A 15,502-nucleotide genomic window follows, 5' to 3' on the forward strand; every position below is an offset into this window, starting at 1 on the left:
CTTTACTGATCAAGACTAATTTGTGAATAAAAGAAGAGACATTGTTGGGGGTAGGAGTGCTAGGGTAGGACTAGACTGTAAAGGGAGAAAGACTAAGGATATTACAATTAGAATCTGCACCATAAGATTTATCTTTAAATTTCTGAGCCTTTTAATAAATGGTATAGTTGTATAAAATTTTCAAGACTCCTAATAATCTGCATTTGTTTTTAAATTACAATTAACATCTTAATTAGTACAACCTCAACCAGACACAGCTATTCCTAATCATTTGGGAATTATAAAATTTTAAAAGATATGAGTGCTTTAAAGATGCTTATATGTTTTTATTGAAGATAACTACAGTAAGGAAAGAGCAAACACACTTATTTATGATATTAAGATGGGTATGAATACTCTATAAAGTATAAAGGAGAAGGATTATAATAGACAACTGGAAAATCAGTATAGCTTTAAGGGAAACCAATAAAGATGTTCTGCTCTCTCTGCAATGAGAAAACAAACTGATACTAATAAGTTTGGGGGGGTTGCAATAGCTGCATATTAGGTGCAGGGAATATTTTTATTTCCCCCAATAAAGAACACAGATCTGGAGCTACAGATGTGATTAGTATTTCCAGCTGTAATAGCTGATAGCTGTTCTCCAAGGCCTACCTAATTTTGTACCCAACAGGAATTAAATTTCTTGCATCTTTCAAGATTTTGTCAATACATATAAACTCTTAATGACTCCATGGTTGCAATATTGATTCAGGGATCAATATTGGTATTGAGGAATGGGATTCAGGAATGGGAGCAAGGGTAGAAGGCAATTCCTGAAGCTTGACAATTCCAAACCTAATGGCCTTGACTCCGTGGATCATGAAAGTACTTTGGAGTTCTTCCAATTGCTTAATAGATCAATTCTTATTCTACAATCTGAGTATGGTTCGGTGGTAGCATTAAACACAATGTGGGACCTATCAGTCTAAGACTTTACTTGTCACCTGACCTATAAGTCTCCATTCTGATTACCAAAACATGTAGAGTTTGTTGTCAGTGGGGATTAGTGTTGGTTAAGATCGATAATCTCATAATCCCTGAAAGATCTCGTTTTTCCCTCTTCCCAATATGGCTAACAGCCATAGGCCCTGGTAGGAAAGGCTTTGCTCAGGGAGGAGGGCATATGTATCCCTCTGGGCCACATTATATGGTCCTTTGCTACAGACTTGGCACCACTCTCAATCAGAGCCTTTTAAAATGCAAACTCTCTGAGAGAGAAATGGATAAGAAGCCACAAATCCCCTTGCAGGCATCTCAAGTTGTGTCAATGCCCAGAAGATCTAGATTTTTTCCAACCTATTTTAGTGCAGCAGTCCCTTCATATGCTATGTATATATACAGCTATCTATGTGTGTGTAGATAGGTGACTGGTAGGTGATAAAGAGATATTTATATGTATAATACCTTTAAAAGCCCAAACATTTTCTATTTTCCATTTAATAGAGTGGTTTTTCAGAGATGAATTATCATGAAACACTTTTCAGGTAAGAGGAAGAAAGAATACAATAGATTTCAGTATCTACTTATTCATTATAGCTACTTTCATTTCCAAGATGAATACAGTCTAATAGTGCTCCTTTTCCTAAAGAATGAAAGATGTGGTAACTTATCTTTTCTTAAAAGAGAAACACTTAAAGAGTTTCTATGAAGGGCAGGCTCTATTATGAATGCAAAGGAGAGCATAGTGACCACAGACAGACATGGCCTCAAAGAGTCTACATTCTTGTATGATAAGAATATATAAAATAAATAAAAATAAATGTCAAAGGCAACAACAAAAAGATAATTTTATATTTTGATTAAGTATATGACAATATACTCAGGATTACAAATAGTAACTGGGGTGGGTTTGAGTAGTATTAAGTAAAGTAAGGGTGGTTAGTGAATGTTTCCTTGAGAAAGTAATTATTAAGCTGAGACCTGAGCCATGAGAGTATCTATAAAGACAGTAGAGTATAAACATTAATAGCAACTCTGGAGCAGACTCTTGGGCCAGAAGATCTGCTCTACAATTATCAGATATAAAATGTTGGGGAAGTTACTTAACTTCTTTGTGACTCAGTTTCCTCATCTGTAAAATGGTAACTATCATAATACCTGATAGGCCTGTTATTAGAATTAAGTTAATACATAGCAAAAATATTCCAGAGGACACAGAATGTTCAAACATTCTGAGGTAAGAAAGGCCTCAGTGTGTACAAGGAAATTAGAGAGCAGTGACTGTAAAGAATGGTGCTAAGAGATAAGTTTGAAAATTTAAATGAGAACCTAATGCACCCAGAGCCTGGAAAACTGAGCAGGCACAGAAGCTTACACCCAAATTCATCTTTAAGGATGCCCAGCTGCAAGGAATGTGGTTAACTAACAGCTTTCAGCAGTCATCCCTATGAGATCCACCTCAGCTTTTAAACTAATGGCATTCTTTCCTTGGGGTAGCACAAGTAGGGGACTGAGCAAGACTCTAGTACAAGGCCATACCCATGTCCACCCAATGCAGGACTCCTCTAGTGAGCAACTGTCATCCCACAGCAAGCTGTTGAGGGTGCAGAGACATTTTGAGCTGTATATTGCTCTTTCATTTCTATCTCTGCCAAATCCTGCTCTCCCCTTTTTTCTTTCAAATGTTTCTCTCTCTAAGCTTTAGCATTTCTAATTCCTTCTCCAAAAGGACCCAACTGATACAAAGACTATGGTAATTGGTTTATATTTTAATCTGAATGCAATGGGAAGCTACTGATGTCGAAATCTCTGCTGTGGAGAATGGATTTTAAGAGGAAAGAGTACAAGCAGGAAGACAACTTAGGGAGACTATTGAAGGTGCTCCAAAAGTCACAGCACAGACTTAGGCTATGACAGAGGATATGGAGGGAAGTATTTATATTAAATACAAAAATTTTAAAAGATTTATTTATTTATTTGATAGAGAGAGCAGGGGAAGGGGCTGGAATGAGGGGAAGCAGACTCCCCACTGAGCATGGAGCCCGGAAACAGGGCTTGATGGCAGGACCCTGAGATCATGACCTGAGCAGAAATCGGGAGTTGGAACTTTAACCAACTCAGCCACCCAGATGCCCCCCATATTAAATACATACTCTGAAGCTAAAAATCAACAGGACTTGCTACTGGTTTGGATGTGAAGATCAAAGTATGGTAAGGCTGACTTCCAGATTTTTGTCTTGAAAAAATTTTTGTCTTGAGAAAATTTTTGTCCTGAGTGAACTGTGAGACAAAAAAAAAAAAAAAAGATAGGAACCAACTCTGAAATACATAGGAAATCCAGAGTTCTATTTAGAGAAAAAATTTGGAATGCTTATTAAACATTGAACTGACAATGTCAGATGGAGCACTTGGATAAATGTATATGTAGACACATTAATATAATAGAGAGCTGTATTGTAAATTTGTTTGCTGCGTTCTTTGTTTTTTGTTTGTTTTCTTTTTAGTGTGAAACAAGCATTTGAGCATTTTTATATTTGAGCATTGTTATATTGAAAAGGACTTCTCCAATTATATTCAACTCTCCATTGACATGGTTTTGTCAAGGCAAGGGTAATTTTGATGATTTATTTTACTATAAGTTATGAGAAAGATAAATCCATTTAAGTTTCACTGATCAAGACTCAGGAAACAAAAGGTTTATAGATTTTTCGCCTTAGAGGTAATGCTAATTTCTTTTAAACTGCTAAAAGGAACGTTCATTTAATTTTACACAATTCAACTTGATAATATGTAAATATATCCTGTATTAATGTATAGCCATAGCCATCATGTAAAATCAACAAAAGATTAGAGGAGAAATAGCCTTTAAAAATAATTCTGAAAGAATTAATTGCATTTTATCACAAAAGTAATGATGGCAGATATTGTAAGAACCCCAAAAAAGATACTACATTTTTTAGTTTAATTATGGGAGATTTGTTATTGTTAATTATACCTAATGACTAGTATGGACTTTAAGAATAAGACAAACCTAATATTTTATTCATTCCAAAATATTTATTGATTGCCAATCATGTTCCAGGTACTACTAAGTGGACATAAAACCCAATTCTTGCCTGCTGCAATAAACTTCAGTCTAGTGGGGAGGAATATATTAGCAGATAACCCCACAATTATTTTTCATTGTAAATCTGTTTTTCATTAAAATCTTTCTATGGGGGAAAAAATACTGAGCGCTAATCTAGTCTTGGTGAATGTGTGTAAGTCTGCGTGGAGATTTCCCTTCCAACTTCCTTCCATTTAGCTAAGATTTTGAAGATAAGTAAGTGGTGACTTAAGAAGATAAGTAAGAGGTGACACTGAATAGGTCCATGGTAACCTATTCAGAGCTTTGTGGTATATATTTATTTGTGCCTGCTACTTTCTCTGAAAAAAAAGAAAAGAAATAGATTTTATCTTACGCTTCACCCCCTCCCCACCCAAAAGGAAACAGATCAGAGACTATCAGATAATAAAATAGGTGGAAAAACTGAAGAACTTGTCCTCAGAAAGTACTGGAACTATACTGGTCTGGGATCTGCATTATAGGACCCTCTCTATTCTTGTGAAAATGTAAGGCTCTTTCATTTGTGAGCCCTTTCACCAGTACTCAAAGGCCCAGAGGATCACTAAAAGTATTTTTTTACAGGGTCTTCTGCTGCATCAATCCACTATTCAAGGCAACTCTGAGTAGGTATGTAAGATAAAGGGTAGATTTAATCCAGAGTTCAATTATTCAAAGTTTTCTTTTTCTTCCTCATCAAAAGAAATCATGAAATCAAATTTAAATAAGTTCAGTGGACTGAAATAGGGTTGCCATAGAAGGGGATGGGCCTAAAGCAAACTGAAGCACACCTGCCCCATCTTAAGTAGACAGAAGCAAATTGTTGCCACATAGGAATATGAGCTCAGTGTTGCCAGATCTTTTTAACAGATGGTAGAAATAGAAGTTTTTATGAAGGTTTTTTGGCATATAAATCAACAGTTTTAAAAACACTATGTGGACCAAAATTATGAGGGCCAAATAAAGCATGTCAACAGGCCAGATTCAAGCTTCAGGCTGCCAGGAGCAACCTCTGTTCTACACAACACTAGGAACTCCTGGCCAACTCATCCTTTTTAGAATGGGCCAACTTTGAATCTGGATTTTTGTTATTCGACCCAGAAACCATTAGAATCACACCTCTAGCTCTGGCTAATCCATCAAATTCAGAATCTCAACAATGTCTAGCCACAGCAATAAAGAAAACATAATTACAATCTTGTTGCATCTACCTTCAACTCCCTCGATTTTTTTTTTTTTTTAGCTCTTTGATTTATCAAACTGGCCAACTCATCAAATTTATCTGTATATAATCTTTCATTCCCTCCTCTGTATACTTCAGTGTCTGGCAATGTGGAGTTTGGATTCTGGTTACTAACAAGCAACAGCATGAGCATGAAGGGAATTGCTAGCTTCCCCTATTAGCAGAAGAGGAATTTCTCTAACAAACAACATGCCGATAGTGAGTGTCAGATCACTTCCAATTTGGCACATTCCATGTCCTGATTCTCTAAACCTTTTTAGGTTTTTATTTTCTTATAGTGAGATCTTCATCAGTAATTGATTATTTCCATAATATTCATACAAGTGATCTGGTGAGGTTATGATTTCAATTGATATAATTCAGCAATCTTCAGAATCAATAATTAGTGACTTCAGCAAGTATGTTATTTAAAAAAAAAAAAAAAATGTCTTTTAAGAGACTGAGGAAAGCCCCTGGATTTCATTCTGTTATACTTGGAGAAAATTTAGTGACTTGAACTTTTATCCTCTTTAAGTGATTTAATGTTATTAGAAGTCCTCACCATACACAACAGTCTTGGAATTCATACTCTTAAATTATTCTATGGCAGCAGCTGCTTGAATCTCAGAACTTCAACATCATGGTTTGATTTTGTCTGATGGGCTATTAGTTCCTTTTCCCAGAATATAAACTGGAATCTTATTGTCTTAGAATACCAAGTCCCATTTCCAAGAGAATAGCATAGTCAGCTAATTCATTCTCTGAAAACAATTGATTTAGTAAGCTTCTTGGTTGCAAGCAACACTGGCCAAGTTAGTTTTATGCTGTTGGAGACAAAAGAATTCTAGTGAAGTCTAGATTTTAGTTCTGAAAACATAATTCAAGTGATCAAAATTTAAAGAACTAAAATTTCCCCATAACAGAATTTAACTTGTTCATAAGCTCCTATTTCTCCTAATTCCTTTTTCTTTTAGAGGTGGTGAATAAATTTTGGAGGTATTAAATGAATGCCCTTTTAGAATCATCTTTTTGGTTATGTATAGAGTCAAATTCAGAGTCCCCTTCCTTTCTCCATGCTTTGGGCAGGCTAATGTCAGAGGAGGGTATCTAGTCACTGCATAGCCCTCAGACCTTTAAGAGCCTCCAATTATTATGTAGCTTGTCCTGCTTACTTTTTGTTGAATGAGTGGCACTCACTTACTAAACAAACTTATCATGCCTAATTTTTTATATTTGTATAGGATGGCCATACTACTTTAAATGCCAGTTTCTTCTAGTCCAAAATCCGGAAGGAATAAAGCATGTCCCTTACTAATTCTAAATTTCAGTCATATCACTTCAGAATATCTTTATATGAAATATTTCTGGTATCTTGGTGTTTAGTGCATATCCTTAAGGCCTCACTTCAGTCAAAATTGGAGTAAACAGTTCCATTAGGGCTTTAAGTCAGTTCATGCCTCTAGCATCCCACTATAAAGACACACTGCCCCATTTTACACTTTGTTCCCCAGGACTTTCTCCAGTGCTGTGATAGCCTGAACTACATATACAGCTCTGAAGTACAAGGAAGCTGGGGTGCCTGGGTGGCTCAGTGGGTTAAAGCTTCTGCCTTTGGCTCAAGTCATGATCTTAGGGTCCTGGGATTGAGCCCAGCATCAGCAGGGAGCCTGCTTCCCCCTCTCTCTGCCTGCCTCTCTGCCTACTTGTGATCTCTGTCTCTCAAATAAGTAAATAAAATCTTAAAAAAAAAAAAAAAAGTACAAGGAAGTTAACTCTTAGGAGTCACTCAATCAATTTGGGATGAAAGCCAATAAATAAATGATTCTGTCTCTCCTCCTTGAAAGTTAAGTTCTATAAGGCAGACTGTATTTCTCAGGAAAATAAAATCTTTATTGTTCATAACAGAAGTTTCAATAATACGCTTATATTGGCTTTCTTCAGCTTTATCTCACTCTCTGGTTTCTCCTCCTGTCCCTAAAGATCACCTCCCCACATAAAAAGGCACATGTTTATATGTAAGCCCTTATCACAGCGTCTGTTTTTGGAAAACCCAGGTTGTAATGCTCCCCACCCTAGACTACTCTCCCCTTGCCACACAGGTATGATTTTTCACCTTAGTCCATAATTAAATGAAATCACTCCCATAATACTGTGTCTACTCTTAGACTAAAATGCCAAAAACACATGTTCAAGTATGCTTTCTTGCTATTAAAAACAACTTTGGACGTTCAGAAAAAAAAAAGAGAGAGAAACTTTTCTCACTCTCAAGTGCCTAACTCTTGCAACTGAAATCAGTTTTCACAACCTTTGGAACTCCTATGAGATTTTAAAATTGTCTGTGGAACATTAAAGCTGAACATTGACTTCCTCACATTTAACTGTGTTCTGTCCTCTCCCTCAGATAATAGTTGCTTCCATTTCAAGGAAAAGAGCACCAGAATGTAAAAAAAAAAAAAAAAAAAAAAAAAAAGAGGGAGAGAGAGAGACAAAAATATTATCCTGCCACATTGTCTAATGAATTTATTTATAAGGAGGAAGTTCATATTCAGTAGGATTCCAATTGGAATGACTACAAAATTAGAGTGAAACAGAAAGTCTGGGCTACCATTTTGATAAGCTTGAGAAGGGAAAAGCCAATAAATGGTTTGTGTATTTGTCTGTATTTCACTTACTCATTTAGCTATTTTAAGTGAAATAAATAGTCAAAATTCACTGTACTTATGGAACAGGGGTTATGGACAGCTAGGTATTCATGAAATACTGAGTTTCTTTGTAGCCACTGGAGGGTAGCTGCCCATCCAGGGGCTACATTCCCCACACATTTTCACCCAAATGCTGCTATCTTAGTGGGTACCTTCACTGGAATTCATAGGGAAATAAAATAAGTCATTTCTGTGCTATGGCCTTTCAGAAATAGGAATTGCCTCCAGAATGGCCTTAGATGATGAAATCAGAAGATGATAGGGCTTTTGTCAGCCTGGGTTACTAAATGACTATTTGTGGGGAGAATACCCTCTTGAACCACAGATCATAAAAATAAATTAATATCTATATAAGCCAAAAATAAAATATTATGTTAACCCACTGAAATTTGGGGACTTATTTGTTATAACAGTTAACATTATTATAAGACATATTTTATTAGGGGCCATTTTTTCTATTATGAAAAAAACAAAGTGTTGTGCCAAATAAATATCTGGGGAAAGACCACTGTGGGCAGAAGTATTATCAAGTAGGAGAGTCTCAGTTGCAAGCATGCTGACATGTTTAAGGAAGAGCTGAAAACTCAAAGGGCTATTATGGCTTGAGTACAAACAAGTTAGAGATGATAACATAGGAGAGATAATTTGAAATGAGACTAATATAAGGTGCTGTGTCACTATGAGGACTTAGATTTTTATTCAGAATGCAGTAAGAAATGGAAGATTTTCAGCATGACCTGCTTTGGGTTTTACCATAATTACTCTGATTTCTTCATAGTCTGGGAATAAATTGAAAGTAGACATGAGGAGACCAATTAAGAGATTTGGGATAGTGATAATTAGGATTTTGATCAGCATGGAATTACAGTGGAGATATAAGAATTTGTATCCTGGCTATATTTTAAAGGTAGAGCATAAGATATGAAGGATGAAGGAAGAAGAGACATTAAAGAGAATTCTAAGTTACCTACCTTTTATGCAATTGACAGTAGTTTAAAGAAACCAAATAAGAAAAACAAAGAGACAGAGAGAGACAGACAATTTTCACTCTTGAGAACTTTGCTAAAGAAGTTAACACCTTTCACAGTGCAGCAACATGGAAAATAAAATAATTTTAATACCACAGATAATATGTTGTTCTATCAAATACCAGTGAACACAAGCTAAGACTCCAGAGAAAAGCAAATGTGAAACTGTACTGTGTGTCAAAGAATTGGGATTTTTTTTTAACTTAATTTTATGCAAAATGAAAATGAAAACCTTTGGGCATGGAGAAGTTAATAGTCAAACAGTAGTTAGAAGAGAGTTTAGCAGCAGGTTAAATTTTTTTGAGAAATAATCCTTGAGTAGGTAAATATAAAGAGAAAAGACAAATACTCTTGCCCTTAGCTATTTGTCTATTTTAGAGAGACACAATAATAAGGGCCTAGAGAAAAAACTCGAAGCAAGATTTGTCCATTCATTCATTCAACCAATAATTACTTAGTATCAGTAACTATGTGCCAAGTGCTCTTCTAGACACTGGGGAACTAAAATGAACAAAGAAGGTCCTAATTCTTATAAGATTTACATTTTAATTGAAGAAAAAGATGTAATAAATGGTAAACACATTAAGATTGTTTCAGATAACAAGTGTTTCACTAAAATAAGATGATGTGACACAGAATATTTAGGAGGGCAAAAAATTATCACAAAATCTAGCTACTTAAAAAAACATGTATGTATTTTCTCATAATTTCTGTAGGTCAGGAATCTGGACCCATATTAGCCAGGTCCTCCAGCACAGGGTCTCTCACTAGGCTGCCATCAAAGTATCCACCCAATCAGCTGTTATCCTCAGGTTCAACTAGTGTGAAATCTGCTTCCACGCTTACTTGGTGGTTGTTGCCAGGATTTAGTTCTCTGTGAACTGGTAAACTAAGGCTCTCAGTTTTTGCCAAATGAGTTTCACCATAGGACAGCTCACAACATGGCAACTGGCTTCATCCAAGCCCACCAAAGAGGGAGGAGTGAACAAGAGAGGGGGAAAGACAGAAGTCAGTTATAGCCTCATCTCAGAAATGGCATCTGTCACTTTTGTCATGCTCTATTTCATATGAAACAAGTTACTGGGTGTAGCCCCCACACAAGTGGAGAGAATTACATAAGAGTATGAACAACAGAAATCAGGAATCTTGTCATTGGGAACTGTTTTAGAACCAGCCTACCTCATAGGGAATCAGAAGGCAGAAAAGGACATGAAGTTTTAATATCAAAAAGAGAAATGCAACCCTAAATAACACTTGGATGAATCCAGATTTAGCTAATCTCTTTTACCTAAGAAACAAACCTTGGCATGGTAAACAAAAATAATTCAAAAAGAGAATATACTGCTCAACTTTCACAAATTTTATACTTTTATTATAGTGCTGACACTTCCATTTTTCTCAATATCTATTCAACATTAATTATTTGAATAATTAATCATCCCTTTCAATTCCAATTCCTATTCTCTTATCTAATCTACATGCTTTCCTCCAAAAACACAAAAACAGCAAAAAAATTTTTGATTAAATTTAGATCTAGACGAGCCAAAGTAGGTTAACTCCAATGCTACATTTGGTCTAGCCATACTCTAGTCAAAAGACAAATGAGCTTAAAGTGTTCCAACTTAAAAAAATAAATAAATAAAAAAAGAAAAAAAAAAAAGACAAATGAGTTTAAATAATTTAGGATTCTATAACATCAAAAGATTTGAGGGGCACCTGGGTGGCTCAGTCAGTTAAGCCTCTGCCTTCAGCTCAGGTCATGATTGCAGGGTCTTGGGATCAAGCCCCGCATCAGGCTCTCTGCTCAGCGGGGCAGCCTGTTTCCCCCTCTCTCTGCCTGCCTCTGTGTCTACTTGTGATCTGTCTCTGTATCAAACAAATAAGTAGAATTTAAAAAAAAAAAAAAAAGACTTGAGTCTGCTAAATTCTATATCAGCTTTGGGCAGATAATTTAACCTCACTGAGCCTCAGTTTCCTGATATACAAAATAAGAACATAAAAGTAGTAATAGTATTATTTCTTACTTCAAAGGACAGATAAAGACTAATGATATGTGTGTTAATATTTTGTAACCCTATAAAATACTGTGCATATTTAGAAAGTTTTATTTAAAAAGTAGTTAATACAAAGAAATTGGAAAGTGATAAGCTTAGGAAATTATACAAGGTTTTTAACATCACCACTCATTTCACTCCTACACAGAAAAATGAGAACATCATGACCCAGTTTTCTTCAATTTGCAATATTCTTAAATGTTAAGCAAATGCTTTATATCTTTAACTCATTATTTATACCACAGAGTACCCAAAAACATAGCAATTTTGAAACTCTGAAAATTCTTAGAACGTATATTTGTTTACTAAACCACAATAAAGAGTCACAAAAGAGTTAATCAGAGAATGAAAGCAAAGGAGACTATGATATGTATTGGAAAAAATAACTATATTAAAATGAGCTCATTTTTATCTGAAGAGAATCGTTCTTATTTTAAAACAGATGCATGTCCTTTTACAATTACAGAAGCTGAAATATAACTGTAATCTACAACCATAAGGTAAGATTTCCATCTTTATGTGACATGAAAAATGTGCCAAGCCAAGACTTTTCCATAAACAAAATTGCTTTCTTCAACTCACACTTTAATGCAAGATATCAATCATATGGTGGATTTTATTACTCAGAATTTAGCTTTGTTTTTTGACAGATTACTTGCAGTCAGCTTGAAGTACAATTGTATATCATCCCTATTATATACACATCTGAATTTGTGGACCCTTTTTTATTTTAAAAAGAGCATTATAAATGGGAAGAAATACCTGGTGAGGTAGAATTAGTTTGACATCAACCATTTTAACTCAATGGTGTAGTTTTGATAACATGCCATTATTTATCAACAGTAGGTCTGAGGTGGCAGGCTTTCGATAAGACACCAGGGGATAGCAATGTCTCACAGCTATATGAACCACCCCTCTATACTGACATTTCTTCTTCTTCTTTTTTTTTTTTTTTTACTTTTCCACATGCCTCTATTTATCAAACTATTCTCATTATGAATAAAAAGGCAACATTCATATCATACAATGCACTGATTAGACAATACATACAGAGGATACAAATGGCAGCAAGATCATGAAAAGTATAATTTCTTTTTGGTAAAAATCAATCTGCTGTGGCCTAATGGAGAAATAAAAGTAGTAGTAATAAAAACTACACGTGTTCTCTATGGCTAGGAGTTCTTACACTCCATAAGTAGTCCCAATTTCAAGTAAGCTACAATGACCCATGTTATTCACAGCCTACCATGAATTTAGTATTCCTTGGGCACACACATAAAGAACAGCAATGCATATTAAAATGAAGATGTAGAGCCTGGAAATGAAGAGTTCACAGCTAAAGTTGCCATAAAATTTGCAGTCTATTTCCAGGTAGAAAAAGAGTAGAGAATTTCTAGTGCTGTCCTTTACAGGGCCAAATTGGGGATGATATTTGCTAAAGTCGTGGCAGTATGCAATCCTACTGAATTTCAGCTGTCTATGAATAAGTAGAATACTTTAAAAACCTTTTAACCTATCTGTGATGAAAAATGCATGCTGATTTAAACTTCCTTAGAACTTTAAATTAGCCACTGCAGCACATTCTGCTCCACAGCCCAGTAGTCCTCAAACCACCAAATGGTAAGAAGAAAATAAGCTCTGAGGTTCCTAAAAAACAAATAAATAAATAAAAACAAAACAAAACAAAAACCCTTCAGCAAGCCCACTTGTGAGGCTTTCCTTCTTCTCAGCAAAATACTTAATTTTTAGAGCCGCTTTAGCTGTCATACGGCTGGGTGTGATTTTTGTTATTGAAAATAAAGGATAAAAGCCTGAACCCAATGCAATCAAATTTAAGTTGGGATCAGTGACTAAGAACCACATTCGAATGCTTAGAAGTGCTGATACTTTCAGATAACTCATCTCTATGTAATCCCTACTTAAACATGCTTATACAGATGAGTCTCATTTCCATGGTTTTACTTTAATATTCTTTTAACAACTCTAAAATGAAATAAAAGAGCTGCTAAACACACTTCATTATTGTTTTGAGAAGCCTGGTTTAACATTTGCATTGTGATATATCACAGGCTCAGTGTCTGCATGATCAAGTATTCAGCTTTTCTTGAGGCTGAAACCTATCAAGCTTAGCTTTCAGTCATGTAGAAACTTGTCTCTAAAGGATAGGTCCAGATTCCTAAAGAGTCTTTCCCTGCTCTAAGAAAGAGTGAAAAAATTGGGTAAGAAATACCTTCCTTCTGGTAATGCACATTCCTTTAAAATTCTGATCTTTTTAAGAAATTAGTACATAATATATTAGTATAGTGGCTACAGGAGGAGTTTTCCACAACGATGAGCTTATACCTCCAAGTTCCTTCTTGGAAAATCTTTTGTATTATTAACTCTTCTTAGTAACATGTCATCATATTCAATTTAATCAGAGCATTGTGTTCATTTGCCAATGATTAGAAGTATCACATAGTCTCATAAAGGTTACCTGAGGTAACAGATGATCTAGGAATTACTGAAGTTAGAAGCAGTATCTGTCACATACAAAGTGCTTAATAAATATAAGGTATTGACTATGCCTTTACTAACCATAGTGACTAGTTTAACATAAATAATATATAAATCCATCTTCTCAGTCTAGATTTTGTGAAGATTATAAATAATGCTGTTAGTAGCATATCTATATGTCATTGTTTAATACAATGACATTGTTTAACACTGTACTAAGACTTTTACACGTCTTATTTTAGCAGATGTATAAAAGACCTAAACCATAACCAGCATGGAGAAGGCACTTAATAGTGATACTTATCATCTGCGTACATCACACACTGCCCAATGTAAACTGACCTGCTTAGAATTACTCAGCTCCACTGTGAGTCAGTTATATCCTGCATTACATAAAGACAAACTATGGTGAAGTCCTACACTGTGTAAGCTAAGTATTCCTATTAATAGTACATGTAATTAGATTTAACCTACAGCGCTGTGTTAAGTTTAAACCTATAAATAAGACACACTTGTATAAAACTTCTTGTAGAGTTATAACAGAATCATAATAGCAGGTATTAGTGCTATTACTCCCATTTTCTGATGGAGGAAACTGAGGCCAAGAGAGTTTAAGTTACTTGCCCAAGATCAGGCAAATAAGAAGTGGTAGAATAAAGTTTCAAATTGACACTGACACCTCAATCCTGAAACTTAGCTACCATACTCTACTGCTTCCTATTTGTTGAAGCAGTGGTATAATTTGAAGGACAAAGGCAAGTTTCTAGTCCCTGGAATAAGTCCCAAAGATTTCTTTTTTTTTTAAGTTAACTTCAGGGAACATTAACATCTTGATAATCTTTGACAATTTCCTATCTGAAGGCATTTCTTAAAAAAAAAATTATTGCTGGAATGGTGTCAAGGTAGATAAATGCTATTTCTCCCTATCTCCTACCAGGCCCATAATAAATATTAATAATAAATTCCACAATATTTCCACTGAGCCTAAATGTTGTCTTAGAAGTCCCGTTAAGACAATGCTCCAGGTAGCTCCTCGAACAGTGAGAACAGCACATAGACAAAATCTTTTCACATCTTGGCCTTCGGCTCTCTTATTTCTGTTAATAGACTGGGAGGCATTATTGATATTTATCCAATTAAGTTTTGTTGTAGGTCCATTGTTACCCACGCACTATGCTAAATATGGGACTACAACAATAGCAAGTAGTACTTGCCCTGAAGAATCTCATGGCCACTGGGAAAATAGAAAGGAAAAAAGTAAAAATCAACCATTACTATACTGCCAAAATCATACAGAAGAAACAAGATGTACATATGTAAAGATGAGGGTAACTAATCAGATACTAGAGTGTAGGGAGCTGTAGGAAACAATTCCAAGGGAAGGCAATATATGAACTAATCTTCAAAAAATAGGTAAGAGTCAGTCAAAGGCAGGCCATGAGGAATAGGTCATCCTAGGCAGAAAAAAAAAATAGCATACAGCAGGTTGCTTTAGAATGTATGACAATATATAAGGCTGGGAAAATGAACAAAGTGAAATTATGAAAGGCTTTGTTTGATTTGCTATAGTCTTTGTTTTATCCTGAAAGAGTTAGGGAGACATTTAAGCATTTCAAACAGGCTCATGACAGAATCAGTTTCACATTTTATAAAGTTCCCTGGCTGTGCTATGGTAGATCCACCAGAAGGGAGCAACATTTCAGTAGAGGACTTCCCTGGGGCTAGAACTGTCATAGCCCAAGTGAAAAATTATGAGAACATGAACGAAAGTAATCACAGTGAAAATGGAGAGCAAAGGGCTCTGTAGAGAAATACTGAACAAGTAGAATTTATAGGACTTTGAGATTAATTAGAGGTGGTAGAATATGGGAAGAGAAAAAAAATCTACAAGGAAGCCTATTCTCTAGTTTGGGCAA

This window comes from Mustela putorius, unplaced genomic scaffold (assembly GCF_011764305.1).
Source record: "Mustela putorius furo isolate JIRA1106 unplaced genomic scaffold, ASM1176430v1.1 tig00000129_pilon_pilon_pilon, whole genome shotgun sequence".
Taxonomy (NCBI): Eukaryota; Metazoa; Chordata; class Mammalia; order Carnivora; family Mustelidae; genus Mustela; species Mustela putorius.